Source organism: Nelumbo lutea, chromosome 4 (assembly GCF_056320005.1).
Source record: "Nelumbo lutea isolate HS-2025 chromosome 4, American lotus-T2T, whole genome shotgun sequence".
NCBI lineage: Eukaryota > Viridiplantae > Streptophyta > Magnoliopsida > Proteales > Nelumbonaceae > Nelumbo > Nelumbo lutea.
In genome coordinates this window covers 29739209-29749588 of record NC_142687.1, presented here as the reverse complement: position 1 = coordinate 29749588, position 10380 = coordinate 29739209, and the positions used below count along the sequence as shown (strand labels likewise).

The 10380-nt window shown below is 31.5% G+C and overlaps 1 long non-coding RNA gene and 1 other non-coding gene across 2 annotated transcripts; both read right to left on the bottom strand.

The window, feature by feature from the left end:
• Positions 1–3548: 3548 nt before the first annotated feature.
• On the bottom strand, positions 3549–5300 carry LOC148854904 (uncharacterized). The gene is made up of 4 exons (XR_016112249.1): positions 5069–5300; positions 4869–4972; positions 4256–4745; positions 3549–4017 (listed from the first exon to the last, which is right to left on the bottom strand). It is a non-coding gene; the product is annotated as an uncharacterized LOC148854904 (long non-coding RNA).
• Positions 4150–4223, bottom strand: TRNAV-AAC (transfer RNA valine (anticodon AAC)). Its single transcript has one exon. It is a non-coding gene; the product is annotated as a tRNA-Val (tRNA).
• Positions 5301–10380: the final 5080 nt, after the last annotated feature.

Sequence of the window (10380 nt, the reverse complement as noted above, 5' to 3'; positions counted from 1 at the left end):
GGTTGTTGGGACAATAAAAATCAAAGTGTTTGATAAAGTAGTTCACACTTTGGGTGGTGTGGCATATGTCCCAAAAATGTGCAGGAATCTAATATCACTTAGTCGATTATATTCCAAGGGATGTAATGCTTTTGTTGTAGGTGGAGCTATGAAATCACATGTGGCAATATGGTCTTGATGAAGGGAGAAAAATGCAAGGGTTTATATGATCTGGTTAGGAGTACAATGGTTCCCAAGACCTCGATGGAATGTTAGAAACGGAATACGCAAGGTAGTGTGGCTACACGAATGGTCTCTTTTGCGGATAGAGTAGAGACAAGTGCTGCAAGTTTCCAAGGAATAGATGATGGTGAGAAAATGATTTATGTTGGAAGAGAATAATGATCAATGTCCCTCTCTGAAGTTAACTAGGATTGTTAGCGTGGGTATAGTTACACAGGTACATTGGCCATGTTATTTGAATCAGGTGGAATCAGGACCGAATGATTCAGATTATGTGTAGCTAGTGATGTTTGCCAAAGGAGGTTTGCGGTATTTGTAAACAGGTGAGGCACAAATATTATATCTCCAAGGTGGTTGAAAAATAAGCCAAGGTGGAGATTATTGTGATTATGTCTTATTTTATAACCGTTGCATTAATTTTAATCTAACGGTTGGTGTGGTCCCTCTTTAGGATAAAGAGGTTTTACATATAAAAGTTTTCTTTTGTATATAGGGCTAATATTTTTTGGGAGAAAAAGGTGTGAGAGAAAAATACAGAGTACTCTTGGTGTGAGAGTGAGTCTTTTCTCTTGTTTTTGTTCTTCGGGTTGAGAGGAAAGGGAGAACGAGTGTACAAGGGTTAATGACTAGTTTGGGCTGCAAGCCGCAAGGTACTTGTATTGTTCTCAGTTTTTTTTCATAGTGAAGAATGGATTTTGTCTCTCCCGTGGACATAGACAGTAAGGCTGAATCACGTAAATCTTTATGTTTTTTGTGGTGCATACTTTTATTTGTCTTTGCTTGGATTTTATCATTTTTGTTGCTATTAGATTTCTCGTGGTTGTTATTTCAAATATCTTGCGATTTTATATTGTGGGTGGTTGTTGTGAGGCCCCAACAAAAGCAACATGTTCATCTTTGTTTAAAATAAGAACATTAAACTTCTTCACTATTATAGGTTTGAGATGCCTCAAACTGGAACCTCATAGGGCTTATTTTGAACATTGCACTTAGCATCATCCACAAAGATGAGTCATTTTAATTGTTTATCAGGTTATGTTATCAAATCTAGAAGTTTATGGGTTAAGAAATGGAAGTAGGGAGTAAATTCCTCAAAAAATTCAGGCCAAATAGATTTATATATTGCAAAGAGTTCAATTAGGCATCTATAATAGTTTCCTGTTGAACATTACCAGGAACTTGGGAAGAATATCAAATTCAATCAACTAGAAGTCATATCTTTAGTAGATAATCCAAGAGTGAAGAAAAATGTAAAAGTTGAAAATAGATCTTGTTATATTTAACATCTAGAAGTTTTAAGATGCAAGATGCTAGGTAGCTTGGTTTGAAATTTGCCTCCTCCTTAGTGCACAAGAGAGAGAAATATTTTGTGGGTAACTGAAAAAACAAAAATTTATTGTTTCAAAAATATTTATGCATAAAAATAGATATTTAATTTTTAAAAAGTAGTATGTAATGGATGTTAAAATTTAGTGGGTTGTTGGAAGGCTAAATCTCTTGTAACATGGTAACGACAGATGGCATATTTTAATCGGATTAATAGAGACGAGAGCAGATTAAAATTAGTAGGAAATTCGAACTGAGCGTTCAACGCTTGTTTGAGTGAAAAAGGACCCCCATTGTCTTGTTTTGTTTGGTTGTTTTTTAATTAATAATTAATTTATTAATTTATATCTCTTCTTCCTTTTCTTGTGTCGAGTTTTTGACACATTATGTGTGGAGATATCATTACTTTGAATCCATGTATTGAGCTTCACACATGGGCATCTTTGTTTTGTATTTTGTTGTAAGTGTATTGGGAGCATTTGTGTTTGGAAGCAAATTTGAACTCAATTTATACATATGTATTTTGTTTGACAAGTTCCACGACTTTAACAACTAAAAGACAGGTGGCTAGGTTTGGCCTTTCTTGTTTCTTTGTTCGCACTTGGTCTATTGTTCCTACTTTTGAAGTATATCCTTAGAGGTGTAAAACAGGTTGTGTCGGGTTGAGCTTTCTCGAGCCATGTCGTCCTCCCTTGAGATAATTTGGGAGGTAGGCCTGACACAGCCCACGTTCCAAGCCCATGCAGGCCGGTGTTGTGCCGTAGGCCAGGCTGGTCTGTGGGCTAAGCCTTGGACCAGGTCGGGCCATGAACCGGGCCAAAGCTATTTATTTAGAAAATGAAAAAAAAACTTAAAATTTTAATTTTATATGAATTTTGATATATACAATTATTTATTTATATAATAATTAAGTAAATTAGTATAATAAAATTGAAATCAATTGTTTATTTTATTAATATATTATATATTATTATATAATTATAATATATATATATATATATATATATATATATTTTTTTTTTTTAACCTTGTACCCATCAGTCTACCTGTAACACATGCTCGGGCCTTGGACCAATACTATATTTTGAACCTTCGTTGAGAGTGTAAATATTTGAACATGTACAGAGAAGGCAGTAGGCTGATAGATATGTTAGGTAACATACATGAAGAATGACGAAAAGAGAGAATTTTAGGAAATGGATGCACTTTCAAACTTTTTAAAAAAAAAAAAAAAAAAACGAACTCGATCAATTCAGAAAGGGGAAAACCTCTGTTCAAATAGAAATTAATTAGTATTGGAATAAGTTCACAAACACTTCTGAATTGAGCTTTTGCAAAATTGGTTTCAGTTCTCAATAGCAACAATTTTAACTAAAAGATGAAAAATTAATGAAAAACCAGCTTAACAAGGATGATTAGTGGTTGAACCATAGATCCAATCGAATTTTAGGTTCTTCATCAAAATATCAGTTCATCTTTTTGTCATAAAAATTTACTTGAATTCTAGTCTGATTTGATCAGGCCATTGGATAAATTGATAAAGAGTTCACTATTAAATAGTTTTTCACTAAAAAAACAGTGTTTGTAAAAAGTGTTGGAAAAATTTTCTGCTTTATAATATTTAAGATATAGTTTTACCCCTTTAGACAAAAAATTTTGCTTCGTACCCTTTTTTACATTGAAACAAACTGAGGCTAAATGGAATTGACACTTAAGTATGGAGTTCAACAAACTTACTAAAGCTGTAAACCTAACATTTAATGATTATGGACTAAAGCTGTAATCCTAACATGCATATCTTTTCTTTTCGTTTTTTTTTTTCTTCTTCTTTTTGTATGATGTGTTCAACCTGGAAAACATTGTGAAATATCCTTCAATGGAATCAAAAAATTACTTCAGTTCTATATCCCAGAAAGAACGAGAAATGTAGGAATACTGGTATTAAAAATTTTCCCAGTTTGATATTTTTATGATCCATATTTATCTTAACAAGAATGTAGGAACTAGAAACCACTGCTATATATTTATTAACAAAAACAGAACCATTTCTTCAGACCCTCAAACACAGTGGAATCAACTGTTTTTGGATATCTTGCCTACAACCCAGCTTGCATCTCCTAATAGCATTACTGTAACCTACCAAAAAATCAAAGTTATCACCAATAACATTTTTCCTTTTGAAAAAAGGGTGTTTGGTTCACACAGTTGTGTTGTGTGCCATCTCTATTTCTCCTACCTGGTTTTTGGCTTGTGATGCAGTTTGCCTTTTACGCATCCAGATGGGTTTCATCCTTTGTATAAGCTATCTGCACTTACGATGCATTTGCAGTTGCAGCTTCTTCTCCGTCGTTTCTACTGAAATCTTCAATAATTCCTTCACATATTAACTTGGCTTGCTTAGGCAAGTTATGACTTCTTAAGAGTCTTTCCAACCAATCAGTGGCTGTTTTCCCATCCATCGCCAATATCCTTCATTTGCAAAAACAATCAAAAGAACTATTAATTAACAATCACTTCGTATTAAAATAATGACGATACTGAGACAAAATTGGATTCTAATAGCCAGCTGGCCAACTGGGTAAAAAGGTTAGAAATAAAAGATGGCGTCGCCCGGACTCGAACCGGAGACCTTCAGTGTGTTAGACTGACGTGATAACCAACTACACCACGACACCGCTGATGGAAATAAGGTGACTTCGATACATACCCATTAAGTTTGCAAGCTGTATTGGATTCCACGAATTGCTCCGTACTTCGCAAAGTCAAGATCTCACAGAGTCCGTAGTTCTTCTGCAAATAATACTTTTGGTGTTGGTTTTCTGCGAGGCAGAAATCTGATCCTCCAGGAATGATCTTTGGGACTATTCTCTTGTTCAGCTTCATCTGCTGTCTGACCTTGGACTCCTGCGCTTGCTTCCTTTGATCTTCGTCCGCGTAAAATATTGCAGATCAATAATGTGTTTTAATCCCAAAGTTCTGCAACAGTCTCCAGTCAGGACTAAAAAAAAGGAAAGAAGAAATGCAAAGGTAAATTGAAAGCATAGTTATAGAAAAAGGAGAGGGAATTGCCAAGTATAATTTGTTGGTGGGATCATGGGTTTCCCAGAAAAAATCAGAGATATCTGTATGATACGGACTTTTCGCGTATCATATACAACTTTTACGGCTTCAGTATGGCCTGTACGCCCCTCACAGACCTGTAAAAACAAGAAGAAATTAAAGACGTCTTTAGTTTTGTTTAAAATGGAAATATAGAAAAACGAAAGAGAGATTGTTGTAAAAATAGAAGAAATGAGAGATGGGTAACTTATCAGTTTCACCTCTCTGTGCGTTGGTTTCTTAAGGGTTCCTCCATAATAGCCTGTAGCCGTTTTCACAACTCCATCTACACGCCCATATGCAGCTTCAATTCCCCAGAACCTATCTGCAGTAACAGCTAACAACATGTTAAACTGAAAAAAGAAAAGAAAAGAAAAAATGGACAAAATAAATATAAAACAAAGTGGGGAGAAGGGTGCACCTCCAGAAAAAAACTGCTTCATGGAGAAACTCCGGTGGAATGATACTACCCGTGGAGGTGGTTTCTGATAAAGAGAAACTGTCGTGAACTTGAGCTTTGGATTGAGGAAGTAAATGATACATGCTGTAGAAGAAAGGATGTTCAAACTGGTAAGCAATGGTGGGCCGGGAAGTATTAGGTCGAGTTTTCTTGGCTTTGCAAAAAAAAAAATCTATGATGCAGGAAAGATATAGTATGGAAAGAGTTTTGATCAATCAAAACCCATTCATCAATTTTGATAATATATATATATATATATATATATATATATATTGAATTGGATGGTTTAGGCATTGAATTGAATCAATCTAAAACGATTCAAAGTATTCATCAGATTAGATTAAATCTGCTCCATTTATAATGAATTCATATTGAATTGGGTATCGGATTGAACCGAATCCCAACCAATTGACACCCCTACTAACAATTAGTTACAACTGTTGCTTTCTTGACTTCTCAAGCACGTGGTCCCTATCATGTGAGGTTTATTTATAGTTAAAATATTGTTATTTGGAAAACATCATCAGCTAATTCGTGGAATATAATGCTTAATGATTCTTAATTTACCTGCAACTGATCATAACTTATTTAGTCAATTAAATCACACAATTGATGAAAGAATATGTGATAAGAATGAAAATGAAATGACGAAGGCTGGAAGGCAGCACACCGTTAGAATTGACTTAGCTTCAAAACGATGATGGGAAGTACCTAGATCAAAATTTATCCATTAATATATTTAGATTCAAAATTCAAATGGAACCTTTTGTGTCCGGTTTAGTCAGATCCAATTAGATTTGAATTAGAAATCGGACAAACTTAATATGAATTGATTTCAATATAGGTTTTCATTCCAACTTTTATTAGCACAAGTTTGTATCAAAACTCTAAACAAAGCAATTGGAAAAAGATAGAAAAAAAGAGTGTTAAATTTCATTTTTAAGTTTAAATTTAATTTCTAAACAAATAAACCATACCGAAAATAGAACCAAACTAATACAATCTCAGTTGACGGATTTTCACTAATGGTCAATCGTTTCGGGTGACAAACTCCCGACCTAACCAGATTAATTTGGTAGACGAAAGAGCCTACAACCGAACTGAATCAATCCTTGAATACTTCTAATTTCAGCTAAATTAATAATTTAATCTCTAATAAATAACAATAGTTTAATCTCTAATAATTATTGAAAATTTATAGCAAAAGTACACAATTATGGAAAATAAGTTCATAATGAAAATACAATAGACTAGTGCAATCCCAAATAATATTTTAACCTCAAACAAATATTAATCAATATATTATAAAAAAATACATAATTAGTAAAAATAATTTTATAACAAAAATATAATAAATACGATAAGTTAAATTTCAAAAGTTAAATAATAGTTGTTTAATCCCCAATAATTATTGACAATTTACTGTTAAATATCAAAACAAAAATAGATTTATAAATAATTATTAAAAATACATTTATCAAAAAATACAATAAATGATTATGGAAATTAGTTATTTACAATATTATATATATATATATATATATATATTTATTTATTTATTTATTTATAATGAACATACACTATTATTGTACAATTATTACTAATAAATATTTTTTTTAACTTATTTTCTACAATTATTAATTCATATAAGTGAAATTAGTTATTTAAATAAAAATTTTATTTAAAATTTAAATTATTAATTATTTATTGAATTTAATAATCCATAAAATTATAATTAGTACTATTATTACATAATTCATCATTAATTTTTTAAAATGTTAAACTTTTATTAATATGATCATTATGAAATCTATTATAATTATTTTTAACTATTTAAAATCTAGTCATGTTAAATATTTCGTTATTTAAATATTTAAATAATATATAAAATATTTAATATTTTTCATTATTTGAATTTTATTTATTCTAATGCTATTACGTAAAATTAAATATTTTGTTATAAAATTATACTGTTATTACATAATTTCATGCTGAATTTTATAAAAATATAGAATTATTAATAATATGAACATTGTTGAATTTATTATAATTAGTTTTTGTGTTTTGAATAAATATTTTAAAATTAGTATATAATTTGTTATAATGTTTAAATAGTTCTAATTTTTTTAATTGAAACTTTCTTTAGATGGATATAGATAAAAAGTGGGGGAGAGGATAAATAGGAGTTAGAGATAGATTAAGAGGGAATTTCTCTACTAAATTGGAGATAATTTAAGGGATAAATAGGAATTAGAGATAATTTAGGAGATAAATAAGAATTAGAGACAATTTAAGAGAAAGTGGGGGAAAATGGTGCCACTTGGCTAAACATTAGATAAGCAAACCCCTTTTTCTTTATGGCTGTTATAAATAGTTAAGTGTATATTATTTCCTTATTGGTTTAATGGGTAATTATGTGGAATTAAAAAAATAAAGAACTCAAAAATATAGGAAACTAGGAAGGGAAGGAGAACCATGGTGATGTGGATTGTCTTGCTATATATATATATATATATATATATATATATATATTCAACCATCACCAAGAATCTATCTTCAAATAAATGGGCCGGCATGGAAACTCTTGGATGTTGAATTTAGGAGTGGCCACGAGCCAAGCCTTTCACAAGTTATCCAATCTCAACTCGGTTTAAACCGAGCTTCGAGCTGAATTTGAGCTCGATATATAGGCTCATTTGCTACTCAAGTTGAGCTCAAGCCCAATGAACCTCGGCTTGTGAGGTTCGTGAGCCTAGTATTAAATAAATAATTTTTATTATATATGCATACATATATATATATATATATATATATATATAATAAATAATTTTATTATATAATAACATTTTTATTAATATAATACTTTTATTTTTTATGTATAATAGTAAAATAATTTTTATAATTCTTAATTTTTTGCCTAAAAAATAAAAAAAAATAATTTTTATTTTTCAAAAAAAACTTGACTTATAATCGAGCTCGAGGTCGAGCCTGATAATACTACTCTTATGAGCTAAACTCGAATAGTCAAATATTCAACTCGGCTTGATTCGAATTCACCCCTAATATTGATCCAGTGGTTGAAAAGTTAGTAGCTGCGTGACTGGATCTAATTGGCTTTGATTTTAGGGGGGGGGGGACCAAAGCTACTGACCTCTTTCTTTTTCTTTCACTACTTCAAAGTTAGGATGGTAGTACTGTTATGGTTGAATTTAATGTAATCCATCCATCCAGGTTCTATTTTAGTTGGAAAGCCGTTCATTATTGAATGTGTCTATTCAGCCATTTCGGAGCGGATGACGCTAGAATTGGCCCAAATGGCAGTGCTCGGTTGATCCTCCTGAACAACCTAAACATTTTTCAATAAGAAAGAGCATTCTTTTACGAATGTGGGTTGTTGGAAAAAGATACACATTGTAGAAAGAAGTGATTTTGAAACTGAAAATTTGGATTAAAACTTACGAGTCAAAAGGGGAATTTGGTTGAGGAAATCCCTTTCTAAATACCCATGCATTTAATAATAGGAAAGTGAGGACTTGTGGATTGGGGGTGTTATCGGTATCTGAAAATTCCGATTTCATTGTCAAGATTTGGGTTTTTCGTACCTTGTCGCCAAAATCCCCATCCCAACCCCGAATACGTCTATTGCGAATAAGATTTTTTTGGGGGTAGAGAGTAGGGGTGAGTATGGGCCGGTTCAATTCGATTTTATGGCAGAACCTATAACCTATTTTGTAGGGATTAGTTTTAGGTTTTCGGAACTGGAATCTACCCTATGAAGGTAAATTTTAAGGTCGATTTTAGCCTTAGTAGTTTTAGGATCGATTCCAGGATCTATCCATGAAACCTGTACTTTTTTTTACTCTCCCCATTCACAAAAAAAAAAGTATGTTCTTTAAAACTTATATTATCTTTATTGATTAAATCGGATAATTTAATATGTAATTATCTTGGTTAAAAACTTATAAATAAAATTTATATTTTGCAAATATTACCTTTTGCACTATTTATTATACATATTCAAATATTAAAATGAAAATAAATGATCAAATCACTTAAATAATTCAATGGTCAAGTGAGACACCATAGCCTTTATAACCATAAATGCTTGGGTGCAAATCTTCGCATCCCCAAAAATATTCTAGGATTTATTTCAAGGCAAGTTCAGTTCCAAAGAAGGTTTCAATTAGGTCAGTTCCACCATGACCAACCAAGGCCAGTTCATTGGGTCAAATTGGGTAGGGTAAACCCCTAGAGCTTGGAACCGACCTGAGTGGGGCTTGGTTCCAATCATTTGGAACCAAACTACCCTGTAACAAATCGGGTAGGGCCGTTTCAAGGCTGCTTCCATTCGGTTCTGGGTAGAACCTACCCATTTGCTCACTCCGAGTAGAGAGTAGTGGGCAGGAAATTCAATTTGATGTATTGAACCCTATCTTCGATTCCATACACTAGTGGAGCCGAAAGTCTCAACCCTGTCTCTATCCCTAAGAATGAGATTCCTGAATTTGCCCCACCTCATCTTGTTATTCCTACTTGTAAAATTTGTTTTTTTTTTTTTGAGAAAAACATATTATGTATGTATTATAATGTGTATAAATTTATTTTATATATTTAAATAATATAAAGGAAAAATTTATGATGCCAGAAAGACATGGTATCGAAAGAGCTTTGATCGATTAAAACCCACCCATGAATTTTGATAAATACCACTTGATTGGTTAATATGTTTATGATATCACTTAATTGGTGACAAGTTTTTCAAATAACATGTATTTTTGTATCATAGTCGAAACCTAATATAAAGTTCTGTATATAACATGTATTATAGGTATCATATTATAGTATTTATAATTTTCATATAAAATATAAAACATAATAAAATAGCATATTACACATACTGTCTATTGGGGTGGGTCTGAGGTCAAGCTTGGGAGTTGGGGCAAGGTGGATAAATATCACCCCTAGTCCGTCCCTAGTCATCAGAGTTTCAGATTTTCCCTAACTGGGTCAACAATAAAAAAAACTGATTTAGGTGAGGCAGAATTAGATTGCCATTTCTATATAACTAGAGAATGACCCCGTACTAATTACGAGGCTAGTGTTTTTTGATAATTTTTATTTTGTTTAAACAAAAAATGCCTAATTTTTTATTATTATTTCTTTATTTTTTAAAGAAAAATTGTATTGTAATATTTAGTTAATTAATTATTATTGTTATTATTAAGTATTTAATTAATGATTTTATTATCATAATAATTATTATAATTAAAATT